Source organism: Acinonyx jubatus, chromosome B3 (assembly GCF_027475565.1).
Source record: "Acinonyx jubatus isolate Ajub_Pintada_27869175 chromosome B3, VMU_Ajub_asm_v1.0, whole genome shotgun sequence".
Lineage (NCBI taxonomy): Eukaryota > Metazoa > Chordata > Mammalia > Carnivora > Felidae > Acinonyx > Acinonyx jubatus.
In genome coordinates, this window is record NC_069386.1 from 15,788,792 (window position 1) to 15,807,883 (window position 19,092).

At 41.1% G+C, this 19,092-nt stretch overlaps 1 long non-coding RNA gene across 1 annotated transcript; it reads left to right on the forward strand.

The window, feature by feature from the left end:
* Window positions 1–3,817: 3,817 nt before the first annotated feature.
* LOC128316190 (uncharacterized) lies at window positions 3,818–7,872 on the forward strand. The gene is made up of 4 exons (XR_008299778.1): window positions 3,818–3,980; window positions 5,406–6,094; window positions 6,624–6,672; window positions 6,960–7,872. It is a non-coding gene; the product is annotated as an uncharacterized LOC128316190 (long non-coding RNA).
* The last annotated feature ends 11,220 nt before the right edge of the window (window positions 7,873–19,092 follow it).

A 19,092-nucleotide genomic window follows, 5' to 3' on the forward strand; every position in this document is an offset into this window, starting at 1 on the left:
GTTGCGGGAATAGATAGGTTGTCCACCATAACTAGAATCGTTCCCTGCCTTTACCTAGGGTTAAATGTTCGTTCTTAATTAGATTGTTTCCTAATTGTAGGATATTCATAAGAACTCTCAGAATTTTGTTGACTCATTTTTTTTTCCCGCTGCCATTTCTTGGGAAGGGAGAAGTAACTAAAGGTTTGACCAAGATTTTTTTTTTTTTATTCCCCTTGGCTATGACTTTTAGAAGTTTATGACCGAAGCCATAACCTTTTCATTTTAGTTCTTGCTGGCAAACATTTTGCTTAGTTGTTCTATTACGTTTGTGGCATCCAGACAGAGAGATTTGGGGAACTGATTTGCTCTGCAATTTTTACCTGGAAGTATTCATATTTATTAAGTATTGATCACACTCAATATTGAGAGTGATCACATATGATCATTCTCCTCCTACAATATTTCCCAGCCATTTCCGAGAACTTTCTAGAAGACAGTCAATGATAGCATCCCTGGGACTCCTCTTCTTTGGCTCTTTATTGTGCCACCCGGCAGCTAACAGTGAGACTCCCCAGAATTATCTACACTTTTTCATTGTCATCACCCATCTGGTGTGTAGGTGAAGGGTAGGCAGCCATGATGGAGATCTCTGTTCCCCAAACTTCTCCCTAGGGAGGACAAGACCTTCAAAGGGTAAAGAAAGCCTACAAATACTCTACTAACAATACCAGAACAATTTGGACTGTTATATGAGGCAAGCCCCAGCTTACCCACCACCACCAGGAAAGCTTGGAAAGTCTCAGTGCCTCAGGGCACAGCAACAAACTTCCAATTATATAGGAGAAACTTCTTTCCTTAAATCTAAGATCTATGTATCAAGTCCCGATAGATTAACACTGAGTTTTCTCACAACTTTCAGAGAACATGCTGCCTAAACCAAGGTGGAATCTTGATGAAGATAGCCCGTGGTAGGTTGTCTAGTGTGTATAATGTCAAATAACGCCACAAGTAGGTCATCAGTAGAAACCCGGGTCGCCCTGCATCAGTCCCAACTCATTACTTTTTCTCAGATTCTACTGCTGTAGCACCTTGTTCTGAAGCACCAGCCACAACCATTCAAACAATAACCCAACTCTCAAAATACACATATTAATGAACTCTCAAAGAGCAGGTGTGAAGTGTGACTGAAAACCATTACTTACAAATCATGTTTTCACCAGAAACCTGCATAAGCTTAGGTCCGCTGAAAGATGCGTGCAATTAACTTGACCACGCAAAACACTTCACCTTCAACCCAAGCTCAAAAGTTCAAGTTTCTTCCGGAAAATAAAATTAAAAATCAAAGTTGTAGTCAAGTGTGAAAGTCAGAAGATACCTATGAAGAGGTAAGAGATTTAAGGGCTTCACGGAATGAATACGTCAGCTGTTGAGCCTATGCCAAAGAATCTGCTTACACATGGTTTTCGCCCAACATCCACATGCCAATGGAGGCAATCAAAAATATCATCAGCTAGTTCGCCCTCCTCAGCTTCACCAAGTAGACCTTGCCTCCGGCTCTGTTCCAAAGAAGGAAGTGTTCGTCCAGTGGTGCAGAGTTGACAATGCTGGAGAAAAGCGACTTCATGTATCATTTGACTGCCTTCACACAACTGAATTTACAGGTGTGAACATCGCCCTTCGCTGAAGGAAAGGGCTGATTTTCGATGCACGGGTTTTCTTCTAATTTTTAAGATAAGTATACAAGCGATCTTGTTTTTCCTGTCTAGCTCTGGCAAGAAATTATCTCAACTCATTTTCATATCTTTCCTCAGCCCTTTCTGACCAGAAACGGAAAGAGTTTGTTCCTGGGAATATTTGAGGCTTAATCTGTGCCTTACACCTGCAACTGGCATTGCATCAGTGCAACTTTGAGTGACTGTCCTTGAAATTAATTGTATGGAACTTGAATTGCCTTTAATTAAGGCAGAATAAAGGAAAACCTAGCAGTAGCCATCACTGCTTACTAAGCAAGGAGATTAAACTACATGTATGTGCTAGGACCAGATATATACAAATGATTTTTTCTCTTTCAAGCAAGGTAGCAGCGTAGAAAAGTCCCACATGAAAGGTTTTCCCTCACTCTCGACCTATCCTGTCAGAAAATGGAGTTGAAATAGCTAATGCTGCTATTAAGAGGGTTTCAGCATCAAGAGGTGGGCAGAGGGGACTTCAAAAGCCAGAGCAGCTGTGGTCTTAAACCATTTGCTACGAAACCTGGACTCCAAGTCGCATTTTCTCTCCTTTGAAGAATTCTAATTGGGGAAGAAAAAATCAAGCATTTTCGATGAGACCTCTGCCAAAGAAAATTATGGAAGGCACAGATGAAAAGGAACGTGTGCTGATTGTCCTGTTACTTAAAAGTCCCCACAGTGAGAGTATCATTGCAATCACCGATGCCAAGAAGGTCCATCAAGGATGATTCCCGTGGGAGACCAGCCGAAGTGGGAGCCTGATGTGGAGGAAGTGTATTTTCTTCCCCAAGAATAATGGAGCAGGTGCTTAGGGGAGATTATATTCCAAGTTAAAAAAAAAAAAGTTTCAAAACAACTTAAGATAAACGTGTTGTCAAACAATCTAAACAGTTACTTTTTGATACTAGGAGCATAGTCCAATAACCTTAGGGTTTGTGAAATCTTTGAAGCAGTACGCCTAGGAATGGTGACGCGTGCTTTCGTTTTTTCTGAAATCATCTTATCACCTCAAATTTCACTTGCTAGATTAGTTTAGAAAGGAGTAAGTTTAATGCACAAAACAAACACAAAGCAAGAAACGAATAATAATAAAAAACAAACAAAAGCCAAAACACAACCAACAAATATCACGCACTTTGTGAAGACAACCATCCCTGTATCGAACCTGGTCCAACATCAAATGTGAAAAATACAATATACTGGGACACCTGGGTGGCTCAGTCGATTAAGCGTCCTACTTTGGCTCAGGTCGTGATCTCACAGTTCGTGAGTTCAAGCCCCGCGTGGGGCTCTGTGCTGACAGCTCAGAGCCTGGAGCCTGCTTAGGATTCCGTGTCTCTCTTTTTCTCTGCCCCTCCCCTGCTCACACACTGTCTCTCTCTCTCAAAAATAAATAAATATTTTTAAAAAAATAAAAATACAATGTATTTTGAAAATTATTACACATGTCATTTGTAAAGAAGTCCTTGCAGGAAAGCCATTTTTGTAAATAGGATCCTTATTCTTATCTCCTGTCATATTCAGTTAAAGGAGATTAAAGGAGAGCCTGTGGAGACATAATGATTTGATTTGATCAGATATCTGGTCAAAAAAGAAAAACTCAGTTAAGTACAAAATAACTTTAAAAGTGCTATTAAAATGGGATTTTTTTCCCAAATGGCAGAAAAACCATAATCAATTAATATACAACTTTTCAGGGGTGCGTGGGTGGTGCAGGCGGTTAAGCGTCCTATTTTGGCTCAGGTCATGATCTCGCGGTCCGTGAGTTCGAGCCCCATGTCGGGCTCTGTGCTGACAGCTCAGAGGCTTGCAGCCTCCTTCGGATTCTGTGTCTCCCTCGCTCTCTGTCCCTCCCCTGCTCATGCTCTATCTCTGTCTCTCAAAAAATAAATAAACATTAAAAAAATTTAAAAAATACAACTTTTCCTATTTTTTCAGTAGTCTGACAAGGAGTGTTTGACGCATATTTCAGACTTGACTAAAAATAACCTGAATGTTGCTTCTGAAAAACAGAAGTGTTTAGGTTAAATGTAAACTTTCAAAATCACACTTGTTTGGTAAGTTCTGCTCTATGACGTCACAGTGACTCGCTTGATAATGCGTGTCTTCACCGATCACCGGACGCTGTCTTCTGAAGAGTTGATTCGATAAGCGAGAATATAGAGCTTGCAGAAATCTTCCTTCTTTCAGAGGCCTGAGACATCTGAACCCAGTTCTCTCTCCGTCGATGCCAGCTCCTCTTACCCACCCGTCATCTGCATCTTCTAGGTGAAGGCAGTCAGCATATGAAGGGCAGTGCTGAGAGAAGAAGGCACATGATTTTATTTTTGCTAATTTGGAAAGATTCTCTACGACAAAATGTCGCCAAACAGGCCACTTCTGGCAACGTGACTTGAAACTGGCACCTGGGTATCATAATAGCCTTGCTCAAAGGCTATTATCTTCCTCAGGTGGGGATCCTTAAAATTCAAAGTCACAGAATTTTTAGAATGACAAGGAAACTTATTTTAATCTAGCTTCAACCCCCCCTCCGTTCTTTCAAGACTCTTATAAGATCACAACGAAAGTCCATATTATCAAATACAATGGACATTTTTGCCCCCCTGGTATTTTACCTCTCAGAAGCGCTCAAGATTGTTAATATGTGCCCTTTATCATCTTAGACTCTGTGGCCCCATCCCCTCCCATTTTCCTGGCTAACTCTGACCACTCTTCTCCACCAGCTTTGCTGGCATATTTAACCCTCCTAATCACCAAATGGTGGCATCCCTCCTGGCTTTGGCGTAGAACTCTGTGCTACCCCTTTGTACCCTCAATCTAGATATTGTCACATGTGAACATAATTTTCAATATCTATCCATATATCTATCTATCATCAGCTATATTTTTAAGTAGCCTCCACGCCTAGTGTGGAACCCAATTTGGAGCTTGAACTTGACCCTGAAATCAAGACCTGAGCTGCTGAGATCAAGAGTCAGATGTTTAACCAACTGAGCCACCCAGGCATCTATGTATGGCTGACTAATAAATCTAAGACATGGTTTAGGCCTCTTGCTAAACCCTAGTCCCAATTATCTATGAGCCATCAATGTCTACACTTAGATGTTTTCGACACATTCAAAACAACAGAATCTAGAACAAATTGCCTGGATTCCAATCCTCAATCCACAACTTGCCAGCTGTGGGTCTCTGCACATTACTTCACCTCACTGTGCCTCAGGGTTTTTTAGAGCTGAAAAGAATAATAGCACCCCCCGTCCCCATGCACCGTTATTACAAGGATAAAATGAGGTACTGTACGAAAATCCTTCCCCAAATGCAACCTGATGAGGTCCTTGCCCTGCTAAAACCTCTTCGAGGGCTTCCCTTAACTCTGGATAAAGACATAAAACCTAAAGCAGCCCAGGAAACCGTAGAATTTCCATGCAGTGTTGAGTGACCTTTGATCATGAATTGAAAGTAAGACCGATCTGACCAGGAATGGAATAGTAATAGTGAAAAGGTGGGTTTACCTGAAGCACAGAGATGCTAACGGACGTGTCTGTGATCATGTAGACAGCAAAGGTGGAGTCTGGTCTCCTAAATTTACTTCTTCCCTGGTCTGCACCCCTCTACATTTCTAGAAGCTGTTTGCCTCAGCTTCTCTGATATGACAACTTCATTAAGGTCCTTATTAACCTATTTCTTTAACAGATTGAATTATTGACTTTGTATAACGTGCTTGGTATCAGAAATACAAAAAAAAATAAGGTAAGTTTTCAATAAATATTTATAGAGAGTTCTGTGGTCAAAACTGTGTTTAAATTTGTTAATTTTGGTTAATTGGGGAAATAGGGAGACAATATCTTTTAGATTCAATTTTAACTTTTCTAAAACAAAATAATTAACGAAGACCCTACATATACAAAACCAAATGCTTGCTGTACTAACTGTTTAAACGTTAATATTCTGCTATAGTGTTGCCCCTTACCTGTAGGGGATTCATTCCAAGACCCCCCAGGGAATGCCTGAAACCCAGCCTTATGTGCCCTGTGTTTTTTCCGATGCATACATATCTATGACAAAGTTTAATTTATAAATCAGGCATCGTCAGAGCTTAACAATAACTAATAATAAGAGAGAACAATTATAGCAATACACTGTAATAAAAGTTGTGTGCATGTGGTCTTTATTTCTCTCTCAAAATATGTGATTGTTACTACACTCATCCTTCTTCTTGGGATGATGCGAGCTGATAAATGCCCACATGATGAGACGAAGCGCGATGAATGATGTAGGCACCATAATGTAGCATTGACCGGACAGTACATCAGGTGGATTAGCATCTGCTTCTGGACCACAGTCAACCGCAGGTAACTGAAACCATGGAAAGCAAAACCAAGGTAAGAGGGGTCCACGGTACTTGGTAGATGGTTTATTTTATATGCCACATCAGTTATATTAGCAACCTGAATTCTGCAGCATGTTAATGTTCCTACATGTTTTTCACAACTATCTGAAATGTGCACTGTTCCCCCTTTTCTTTTAAAAAGTAATTAACAACAACAAAAAAAAGTAACTAACAGCCGTTAGCATTTCTAAAACAAACATTGCATGATTTCTTCCCATCATGAGGAGTGCTTACAAAAGCTTTGAGTCAACAGGAAGCACTTTTGGCCATTGAACTTCCAAATCTGTAAAATAGGTAAATAAAAATAAGAGCTAAGCGAGGGGAGGGCGCCTGAATGGCTCAGTCAAGCATCAGACTTGACTCTCAATTTTGGCTCAGGTCATGATGGTGGGATGGAGTCCCACGTTGGGCTCTGTGCTGACAGCTCAGAGCTTGCTTAAGAATTTCTCTCACCTTCTCTCTCTGCCTCTCTTACACACTCTCTCTCTCTTTATTTCAAAATAAACAACCCTACATAAAAGAAAACCAAGAATCATTTCTGCTAATGAAAGCCAGAAGTCTATGATGGAGGTGAGTAAAAGCTTGTTTCTGGCTTGATTTTGAACTTTAAGCAAATTAAGTCTTGCAGGAATCTGTCTGGATTCACAAACTCCCTCACCCTCTCTACTGAGTATCTTGGATCTACTAAGATATCTTCACCTGCTTTGTCCCCTTATCAAAGTTACCTTCCCTGAAGCAAAAATGCCTTTCCTTTTCCTTGGGGCAATTTGTTACACTGACATCTAAGAGAAGTCACCCTCTTTTTCCAGTTTGCCTTCTCCTTTTCCCCCTACTTACAGTCTCCTTGCATACCCGAGGGCTCACAGTAGATATTCCCAGTGGCTGAGGGAGATAATGGCTAGAGTAAGAGTGCCGGCACCAACCCCTGTGAAAAGAGCACACAGAATCGCTCTGGTTTTGAGATACAGGTAAAGAACAAATCTGGACTGCACTATTTTTAACTACTTGCAGAAACTGGAGGTGAAAGCATACTCAACACCGAAGAGGTTTTGCATTGCAGTGAAGATGTGTGAAGGTTGTTGCAGGTGACAGATCCACAGGGCTTTGGCCGAAGTAGATACAAGATAATCAAATGTTAAAAAAAATAAGGTAGATAAGCACATAATAAAACAAAAGAACACACCTGAAGGAAATGAACAATGTTTGGCCCCACAGAAGAAAGCATGGGAACACTGCAGTGAGACTGTAGTTTCTCAATTTCCTGCTGATGAAGCAGACAGTGCTAGTTGCAAATTTCATGCACGTAAATGCACAAACCGACCCTGCCCTTTCTAGGTCTTTGATGTAGTGAATTCTGTCTATGTAACCGATTATTTCTATTTAGTCTTAGGACTTGGGTTAGTCCCAAATCCTCTGACAAATAATAATAATAAAATAATGATATTAATAACAATAATAGGTTCTAAATTGATCACCTATGCCAGGTACTCTTGACATTGATCTGGGCGGCACCTGGGTGGCTCAGCTGGGTTAAGCAGTGATTCGTGATTTCAGCTCAGGTCATGATCTCATGGTTCGTGAGTCTGAGCCCCATGCCGGGTTCTGCGATGGCCAGTCAGAGCCTGTTTGGAATCTTCTCTCTTCTTCTCTCTCTGCCCCTCCCCTGCCCACACTCACTGGCAAAATAAATAAATAAACTGTAAAAAAAAAATAATCTGAAAGTTATCCTTATCTCACTTTTAGTGGTGCAAAAAATAATTTTCAAGGAGAATGAGTAACTAGCCTAGAATTATTTATTTTGTGGGCTGTGCTTTAAATCTGGGTTTGCAAACACCCCATGATCACTAGTCTGCTATTCCCATTGCCGTCTTAGTAAGGAGATGATGATGCCATAAATTGGCTTCTCTGAAAAGGTGCCACCGGGGAAAAGTTAAATGGATATCTTTTGAGCTCATTCTTCTTGCAGACTAAGTTGCTCCCAAGTGGAGAAGACCAACTGTTATCCCTCAGAGAATCTAGAATATATTTGTGGCAGACACTTTTTTTTTTTACCTAACTAGTAGTCATTTATCTTTTTATCAGACTCTAACCTTTTGTCTAACTCTAACTGGAAGCACAGAGAATCCTATTTCTCTTTGCCTGCGATCAGTTTAGAATGGACATGTGACACCGTACTGGCCAATAGGATTTCAGAACGTGGAAAGAGGGGTGCTTGGGTGGCTCACTCTGTTTCACATTCCACTCTTGACTTCGGCTAAGGTCCTGATCTCGCGGTTTATGAGACCGAGCAGGGCACGGGGCTCTGCGCTGACAGCGAGGAGCCTGCTTGGGATTCTCTGTCTCTCTCCTTCTCTCTCTGCCTCTGTCTCTCTCTTTCTCAAAATCAATAAATAAACTTTTAAAAAAGGTGTCTTTAAAAAAAAAGTCAATGTGATGTTTGGAACGGCAACAGTTACTGCTTGTGTGTATTAAATGTGTGTATATATATATATATATATATATATATATATACACACACACACACACGCACGTGTGTATATACATATGTACACATTGAATATATATATATAGTTCTTCTTTCCTTTCTCTGTTTCTTTTTCCCTGTTCTTACCTCAATATTTTATAATTGTCTGCTTTTCTGTCTCCCCTTCCTACCAATCTATAAACTCATCCAGGACAAGGATGTGTATTCCCGTGGTCTAAGCACAGTGGTTACTTTGTAACAGGTCCTCGCCAATCATCTGCTGAATAAATCAGCGAATGCCTAAATGACCAGAGTGTAATTACAGGGAGACTGTAAGAAATAAAAGACTGGTGGTCCTTTATGACGCTCTGGAATGACACATATACACTGAGAGTAAAAGAAGGTAACATACAGAATTACTCTGCATCACAAGGCTGCATAGACCTCTAAACAGACGGTGCAGCTCAGAGGAGGGAAAAGGCCTTCAGAAAGTGATGGATCGTGACATCTAATACAGTTCAGTGAAGACGAGTAGCAGGACGTCCCGAGTAAGAGGAACTGTATGAGTGGCACCATGGACGCAGAATACTTAGGATGTAAAAGAACAGGAGAGAGCCAGGCTAACTGTAAGGTAAGTGGAAGTAAGGATACACGCTTTAAAACCTAGATTGGGGATATTAGCAATTCCTTTAGTCAATTAATAGAAATTCCTGAGTACAGCCTATGTGCCAGGCACACTTTTGTAGGTTTGGGGCCAGCACAACTATGGAAAATCATATGGTTTGTTAAAGGTGACAGGTGCTTGGGGCGCCTGGGTGGCTCAGTCAGTTGAGCGGCCGACTTCGGCTCAGGTCATGATCTCGCGGTCCCTGAGTTCGAGCCCCGCGTCGGGCTCTGTGCTGACCGCTCAGAGCCTGGAACCTGTTTCAGATTCTGTGTCTCCCTCTCTCTGACCCTCCCCTGTTCATGCTCTGTCTCTCCCTGTCTCAAAAATAAATAAAACGTTAAAAAAATTTTTTTGGGGGGCGCCTGGGTGGCGCAGTCGGTTAAGCGTCCGACTTCAGCCAGGTCACGATCTCGCGGTCCGTGAGTTCGAGCCCCGCGTCGGGCTCTGTGCGGACAGCTCTGAGCCTGGAACCTGTTTCCGATTCTGTGTCTCCCTCTCTCTCTGCCCCTCCCCCGTTCATGCTCTGTCTCTGTCTGTCCCAAAAATAAATAAACGTTGAAAATAAAAAAAAAATTTAAATAAAAAAAAAAGGTGACAGGTGCCACAGGGAAAACAAAACAGTTTAGGGGGCATGAAAGAAGCTTTTAGGTAGGGAGGTGGTGTGCTATTTGAGTAGGGTGGAAAGAGACTTTGGAGCACAGGTTCGAAAACACGGACAGAGACACATGGGAAGCATGTCCAGCAGAAGGACTAGTATGTGCAAAGGCCCTAAGGTGACAGCACGGCTGGCATGTTCCCACTGCAGCAAAGAGGCCAGAACAGCTCAGTAGACTGGATATGGAGAGAACAGGAGGACAGAGCAACCCTCTAGGAGCTTCCCAAGTGTAATCCAAAACCAACCCCTATGCTGACAGTGTGGGGAAAGACTGGTAGGTGAGAGTTTAAACAAGCAATGGGAACTTACATAAGATACTTATCTTGGGCAGCAGCGGGACAGATTGGATCCCCACACTAGTCTGCCAGATTTTAAGTTTATATGGAGGCCTTAACTGGATTCAGTCGTGTATACCGTGCAGGTGCTCTCAACACTATACCCCTCTATCATGGCTATGTCCTTGGCACAGCCTCTGGGAGTGGACACATCAAGCAGAACCCATACTCCAAAGACAGGGAAAGGGTGCAGAGCCCCTGATCGCCCAGCTCCAGCTCACGGGTTAACTGGCTAACGCATCCTTCCGATGACTTTCCCCAGCAGGAGGAGAGAGCAGAAAAATAATGGGTGAGGAAGACGGGGGCCTTGTGAGCCATAATGAAGACTTTGACTTATATTCTGAAATTATGTTAATAATGGGGAAATGAGAAGAATAAAGAAAAAATAGTGTCAGGTAGCTCCTATGTGTCTCCTGCTGTGCTAAGGGCTTCAGGTCATAAAGATGCCAGAATACAGAACTGTGAGCACAAAAAGCACACAATCAGAGCTACGGATTACCTACTTTTCCCTTCCTCGTAGAACTTCTCAAATTTGTACTCAAGCGCTATTTACACATGACCTTCGTACACGAACTTGACATAAGCAGAGCCAGTCTGGTGAGTAGGCGAGCTGAAACCCACATATAATATAAGTCGAATATAATAAAAGCTCCCATTTGTGAACATTATCAATAAAATGTGGACAACAGCAATGATAGTAACGCAAACATTGGATTAAAGAACGACAGTAGGTGCTCAGGTGGTAGTTACGCAAACTGATGAGCATGAAACACTTTGGTGAAGGGAAGGAAGGAATAAACTTTGACTAGAGTCACAGAGAAGGCACTCCAGAAGAGGTAGAATTTCCCGTGGAGTCCCCAAATGATGAATCTGCCACGGAAGGACTATCAGATAGGGAGATACCCATCGCCAATGGTTAAGTGGGTTGTGTCACCTGCAAGAGCCCACGCTGCATGAGAATGTTCTGGGTAGGACAGAGCAAGAGCTTGGCAGAACGACACAAATTGGGGCGGTGGATTGGGGCTTACTCTGCACTTGGAGCTACAAGGATAGAAAGGGAATGGCCCCCTTTGGTACTGAAGACGAATTTGGTTGCGATCGACAGAAACCGACCTGGCTCAGGCCAAAAAGAGATTTTTTGTTTTGAATCATGTGACTAAAACATCCTAAGAAATATCTCAGGTGTGGCTGTTTTCAAGTGATCGAGGCATTAAAGATTCCTTCCGTCTCTCTCCCTAGCTGGCTTCAGTCTAGATCAAGGGATCCTTCCATGGCGTCAGGCCAACAGCATCACGCTGGTCATCCGTGCCATCTGTAACCTCGCAGACAGTCTGTCCTTTGGTCCTTACCAATGGTTTCCTCAGGAGTGTGAGGAATAATTTTCATTGGACCAACAATGGACAGTGCCTCCATCACTAATCATCACATGGCCAGGCCGGAGTCAAACCCCAAGAGCCGAGGCAGATGAGGCGTAAGACCAGCGTCCCTGTTTCCCCCAGAACCACCGGACTGAGGAGCTGTGATAGTTCTTCAAACAAAATGGGAAGTGCTTTTCCCACTAACTGACCATCGAAGGCATTACTTTTCCAAACTCTCAAATGTCCACTCTACGCAGTAACCAAAAAAAAAAAATTATTTTTTGGACTTTTTAACTGTCTTGGTAACTCATTCTGCTCATTCTTCCTAGTACCATTTTTTAACATTATATTAGCATATAAATACATTTTATTTCCAAGGACAGTAATAAATTTTGAATACAAATGGTTTTAGTATCTATAGGAACATACCATCAAAAGGGAGACAAAAAAGTAACGTTTCATCTCTTGAATTATTTAACAGGTGGACTTGATCGAGCATCATGCTGCTATGTTTTTAATTATATCTTCACGAACTTAAACTATCTTTTGCAAGCTCATCAGTAAAGTTCTACAGAGCTCTCCTGGCTCACCAAGTTCAAAGCTACACTCTAGGTCGATTTTATTTAAAGTCTACCGACAGCATGCAGTGGGGAAACATTAAGTACCACTTAAATCTGTTACTGAATACCTCATCAGGAATATACTGGAAAAATACTCCAACTCTGACTTCATCGTGATCCATTACAAACTCCCGTTGGCCCAATTTTCACACAGATGCCTAACCGTAACATGAAAAATCCCTAGCTTTTAAGATGATGAATGGCGATCCTTCTTTCTGACCCTCATCAATTAGCATTCAAATCTAAAATCAACAGAATATTAACTTCTGTAAGGCCACAGTTTAAAGCTGAATCTCCCTAGATCCTTCACATGAGTGTGGAAGACATGACTCAAGGAAATCCAAGGGGACTTTTAGACCAGAATGTTCCAGTAAGAGCATGTAAACATTAAAGGATTATTTGGTATGAGGTCAGTTTAAGAAAAGATTTAAGTATCTAAGTGGTAACTCCTTCAGGTTGAGTAAAAAATGAAGATTTGTAAGAAAACTCCTCCCCATGAAAATTTTCATGTTCCCCCACAGATCTTGAGTCCGTCCCTACTTTGTAGCAAACAGTCTAATATACTTAATTCTTTGCAGCAGACATAGTGAGCAAAACCTACCAATTAGTCCCCTGGGCCCTGCCATGGTTACAAGCTTGAGCTCTGGTCAGGTAGATGCTTGGCTTCAAATTCCAGCTCAACAGGGGAGCTTTTTTTTCAGCTCTCCAGATCTCAGTTTTGCTCAGCAGAATGGGATTAAAATGATACCATCCCAAAGGCTCATCACAAGAATTGAATGATAAACTGTAATGAAAGCATTCATCACCCAGCCCCACGTCGCTCAAGTGCTCAAGAAACCAAAGTGATATGAAAGAAAAAAGAGATTTAAGAGTGAACATATGTTACAAGATAGTTACACATGAAATGTTTGCAGGTCATCATTCTTCCTTAGGAAATCTGTAGTTTAATGGCTGCCTATTTAGGAGAAAGGTAATCTCACCCCTTGGTGTCTGCTAACTCAGACACAGCCAGTGTATCTCTTTTTGGTGTCTTTGTCTTATTTTGTTAAGTATCCCCTCCCCCCCGCCCCCTCCCCGAGCTACTTCTGGGCAATTAAGTCCTATTTTTTTTTATTTTTTTAATATTTATTTATTTTTGAGAGAGAGACAGAGCGTGAGCAGGGAAGGAGCAGAGAGAGAGGGAGACACAGAATCCGAAGCAGGCTCCAGGCCCTGAGCTGTCTGCACAGAGCTGGACGCGGGGCTCGAACTCGCAAACCGCGAGATCATGACCGGGAGCCGAAGTCGAAGGCTCAACCGACTGCGCCGCCCACGTGCCCCAAGGCAATTATGTGCTATTTTATCTGAAGGTCTGTAAATTCTTTTCATTTCAATCACAACTAAATGCCATCCCTATTTTTGCTCTGTACAAAAACTAGAGCCCCCCTCTTATTGGGAGGAGAGTATTGGCAGTGAGTACGCTATAAATTATACCGTAAGGCATTATTTCTCATTATGACCACTCTGTGCATAGAAAAGTATTGATTAAAATGGGTCAATATATGTAACCCACATAAACAAGACTGAAAACACCAGGCAAGAGGATAAGGAACTATGGTCAATGAGGAATTAAAAAAAATAGGGGTGCCTGGGGTGACTCAGTCGGTTAAGTGGCCAACTTCGGCTCAGGTCATGATCTCGCTGTTGGTGAGTTCAAGCCCCACATTGGGCTCTGTGCTGATGGCTCAGAGCCTGGAGCCTGCTTTGGAATCTGTGTCTCCCCCTCTCACTGCCCTTCCCCTGCTCATGCTCTGCCTCTCTCTGTCTCTCAATAATGAATAAACATTTTTTAAAAATTTTAAAAATTTCTGTGATCAGCAGCTAAAGAAAAAATGCACTTGCTTTGTTTTATGCTAGTATGTGTTTTTTTGTTTTGTTTGTTTTTTAATGTATGAAACTGAATCAATAGACCTTACGGGAGTGTTTTCCGGCTGGAGATATTAAAGTTCTCAATATGCTTCAGACTTTTTCACCAGTGCCATCCCCAAAAGACATTCCATGGGGCATAGAAGGATCTCAAAAGATGCATTTCGTGCAAACCATGATACTTTCTTCCATGAATAATCAACCTGTTTAGTGGTATCCACCTGGTTTTCAAATACTTCACCTTTTGGGGGAATATTTTATATATAAGAAACCAACACGGCTAACATTAGCAAGAAATTGAGAGTTACCGTGGGCTATAGAGGCTCCATTATGTTTCTTACAAAGAGGCCATTCTTATTATCAGAAAAGAAAACTCCTACTTGCGATGAATAAATATAAATTACAAAGCACTGATAATAATTTTAGAACTTAATACATAGATACATCCTGGGATAAAAAGTAGCGAACAAGTAATGCCTAGAATGTTCCACATTCTGGAGCCTGAGGACATATATACATGGAAACGCAATTCATACCAAATCGTTATCCAAGTGTGAATATTCGGCTAGCCTCGAGCAAGAGCTCTTCGCAATCACAGAGCAGAAGCAGCACCCCAACATAAAACTTGCACCCCGCATCCCTCTGGAAGCCCAATCCCGTGTGTTACAATGCTCTCCATCACAAACGGGCCCTTCCCCTAAACGGTTGATGCTCCGAGGCCAGCATTTGAAATCTGCTACATGTTTTTGGCTCAAACCCAAGTCCTCTCTTAGTCAATAGGCAGAATTCGTTCAAATGAATTTTCTGCATCCAAGTAAAGTAAAGGTGAGAAAATACAGAAAGGCCAGGGATTGAAATAAAAGAAACTCTATCCCAGAGAATGGTCTCATAATTATAATAGCTCATTTTAATCACTGTGATTGTTTAATATATCATGAACACAGAGCTATAAGGATAATAATTGTCTTATCAGTCACAATCTCTTTGTTATAGCCAGTGCTCATTTGGGATTTAGCACCACACAACTCCCTCTTCCCCGTCCACTTCCCTCACATATCAAGTGGCCTTAATTACGTGGGCAGTCAGACACTCTCTGGAGACAAATCTGGAGATGACGAAACATCAGGTTAAGAAGAGATGCTCGCTGCTTCCTCCTTTGTCTCTGCTCAGTCCCCTGTCGCTAGCATTGCCTCCACAGCTTTCTCCATCTTGGAGATACTTTAAATGTGAAACAAGTAATTCAGCTGAAAATTTTCAGTTATTTTTTTGTGTGTGTGTGCATGCTTCATATGCTGGGTTAAAACCATTAGCATATAACAAAAATCTGAACAGATGCAACGCAACAGATTCCTTAAGGGAATCCATATTTTTACATATTTTGTAATAAGGAAACTGTCAGTCCCAGATGGTGTCAAGCTAATACCGGTGGTTTGCTTGCTGATAACATACTAAAAAATAAAATTAATTGTATTCTATTTGATGACAATGAAGTCATTATCATATATACTGCACTCTTAAAGGAAACGGATCCAAAAGATTGGCTTCCTGGATGATTAGGTTTATTTAGTTTCTTGGCCTGGCCAGAAAAAAAAAAAAAAAAATCCAACTTGGATCTTAAGAGTTGGAATTCCCTCACACCTGGCACGAAAATGCACTACGCATTATAAATGTGGTGAATTAGGGGAAAAAAAGAAAAAAAAAACACCACTATGCTGAATTTCTAACAATATTAGTGAGAAGCCTGGTGGTATAAATACACGTCAGACACTTCCAATTCTACCTCCCAAAGAGTTACGTGAATTACTGAAATCGTTCTTGGCTAATTCGTGGTGAAGCCATCTTCCATATTTCAAGTCCTGGTTGGTAGCGTTGGCCAATCATTTCAAGTCACGCTTACACGGAAGTGTAAGCCTTGAATAGAAAATCTAATATTGGCATGCATTTTCGGAATACTTGCACAGTTATTTTTCAAAAGCAGTGCATTTTCTTGATGTATCTTTTAATCTGCAATCCACTTTGAGTAGTTCCTTTCGTATATAACCTCATTATTTAATACTTATAATAATCATACAATAAAATGTCTCCTGGGGCTCCTGGGTGGCTCGGTAGGTTAAGCGTCCGACTTCGCTCAGGTCATGATTTCACGGTTCACGAGTTTGAACCCTGCATCAGGTTCGGTGCTGACAGCTCAGAACGTGGAGTCTGCTTCAGATCCTGGGTCTCCCTCTCTCTCTCTGCCCCTTCCCAGCTCTTTCTCTGCCTCTCTCTCTCTCTCTCAAAAATAAACATTAAAAAATTTTTAATGTCTCTTTTCATTCTCCTATTTTAACCACAACTCTTTCTAGATACTACATTGGAAATCATTTTTACAGGTAATATGCTCTTACCTTGTATTATAGGTTACATCCTTTTATCCAAGAAATAAACAAAAGGGACAAAAAAAAAAGTTATGACCCTGTACTAGCTATCTATATATCTGTCTACCTATCTACCTCACTACCCATGAATTTTGCTGTGCCCCAAATCAGTACATCATGCTGGGATGTTTTCGTTGATGATGAGCTGAGATTATAACACCATATGCTATGTAACATTGGTTATGGTATTATTTTCCAAGTTAAGATTTATTCTTTGTATAATGGCATAAAGAGCATGCCCCCCCCCCATTGGACAGGACTCACTTGTAGCATAATATAGAAAAATAACCATAGTAAATATGGCTCCTTCTTTGGAAGGTTGGAAAGCCTGACAGTCCACTGACCAGGTCTTCAGAGATCATGAGCAAAATAAAAAATATATATTTATAAAAATCCATGAGCAGCATGAAGTATATAAATAATAGAATAGATTCACATACATTGAATCTCTATACCATAAATGTTTTAACAGAAACGCAATTTTTAACCCTGAATCGATACCATTTTTGATAGAGGCTACTTAGTTAACACCCAGCTATTTAACTTGTCAGAATCTAAATTGCAGTAGATGATAATGGCTGTATAAATATCTATATGCAGGTTAGAATTTATTGGAAACTTATTTGTGGTAACATAAATAGAGCTGATCATGTTCTTTCAAATCACATAGGTATTAGATGTCCTCTCTTAAAAAGATTCCCTGAATGACTAACCCTTGGCATCGGATGAGTTGATATATATTCAGTGTGCTAGTCTATGAAATAGTTAGCCATGGTTACTCTACGGGAGAGCAATGCTGTCAAACAAAACTTACAGACATGGAAAGATTACAGAGACCTTAGCGGTCGCCATTTTTTTTTCCCCTCTGCCGGTAAGAAACTCAAGGGACAGGCCACACAATACAGACCTGGGACAAGGGGTTTCTAACGGTTTAATTTCAATTGTTGAAATGTATATGCCTGTGATTTTCAATAGGAGATAGTAAAAGTCTGATAAAATGTGATTCGTGAGCAACAAATCAGCAACCAGATCAAAATGGATCTCAAAATTTCAATTAATTTTGAGCGGCCTAACCCACAGCAGGGTGGCCATTTTAGGAGTGATAATTTCAAGGTGATGTCTCTCCATTCCTGGGCTTATTAGAATGCTTCTTTTTGTTTCATTTTCTCAAAATCACCGACACATACAAGAGGAGAAGAGGAAACAGACAAAACAGAAACATAGTAATTATCATCACCACTAACACCATAATTATCATATAATTTTATATGTATATTTGATATATACATATATTTATGTGTGTACATATATACACACATATATATATAAAGGTAAAGTTTGCTACATATATTATGTAAAGTTTGCTATCATATAAAATGAGATCTGGACATTTTTATGATATGTCAGTGATCCAAATCCATCCCAGATCTCAAGGTATCATATACCAACTAATTTGACTTTAAAGTCAGTGGCAGTGTGGTGTTACAGAATGGTTCAGGGTTCGGATCCCAATATCATAGCTTGGGTTTTAGCTCAGCTTTAATGGGCAAGACTGTCAATGTCCATGAACCTCAGTGTTTTCAGCTCTTAAATGGATATAAAAATATCTGTTGTACTTACTTTTGCTGGGCCCCTGGAGGTCTCCAAGGACATAATTTACCTGGCCATGATTAGGACACTGGTAACGTTCTAGATCCGGTAGGGCTTGTGAAAATGACAAGTAGGCAGGTTTGACGAGAGGGTTTGGGGGTCCAGGCAGACGACACAAAATCTCAGCACTCTTTCTCCTCAGTCACCGGGAAGCAGCAGCTTGCATTCTCCAGTTTGGAAGGCACGGGCTTGTCAAGCAAGATTTTAACAGACTGTCTGGCACCGAGTAGAATTCTCCCAAAGACCTGGCAGGGGAATTAGTTTAAGTAATAGTACGTCAAATACTCACCCAGACAAATACTAGTTGAAGTTTCAAACGAATTAGGATTTCCTGTGCAGTGTTAGAAAGACACCAAGTGTGTCGTTGGAGGTTGATTTGTGCGAGGTCTGCCACGTCTTTCTGGAACATAAATATCATACTTTGCAGATTTCCTTGGGTAGGAATATATGGCCTTAGAAGCAAACAACACCTTGAAGGTCATTCCACGTCATAGTTAAATTGGATTCGGTGGTGTTCCATTGCAGTGCCACAAGTTTTATTAACGACACTCTTGGTTAGGAACACTGGTCTAGACTTTATCGTTTCTGTTTATATTTCAGTCCCTCAAGACCTACCCCGTAGTGCTTAGTAGGTACCCCAAGCACATAAATAAACCAGCAAGTCCCTAAGTGCATTTGTTTGCATCGTAAATAACCTTGCCCTTGATGTAGCAGGTGCTGGAGCAGTTCAGGAAGAACCCCTTTTACATTTGATTATGTCATTTATTGTGAGGGTACCAAGTTTTCAAACATATCCTCAGTCTTTCATTCCAGTTCGGCCTGTGTAAAGCCTGAGCTTTCTGTCGAAAAGTCATTTTCAAGGGTGCCAGTGTATTGCCCGAGAAACGCTGTAATTCTGGACTAGCTATTACAAAACTTG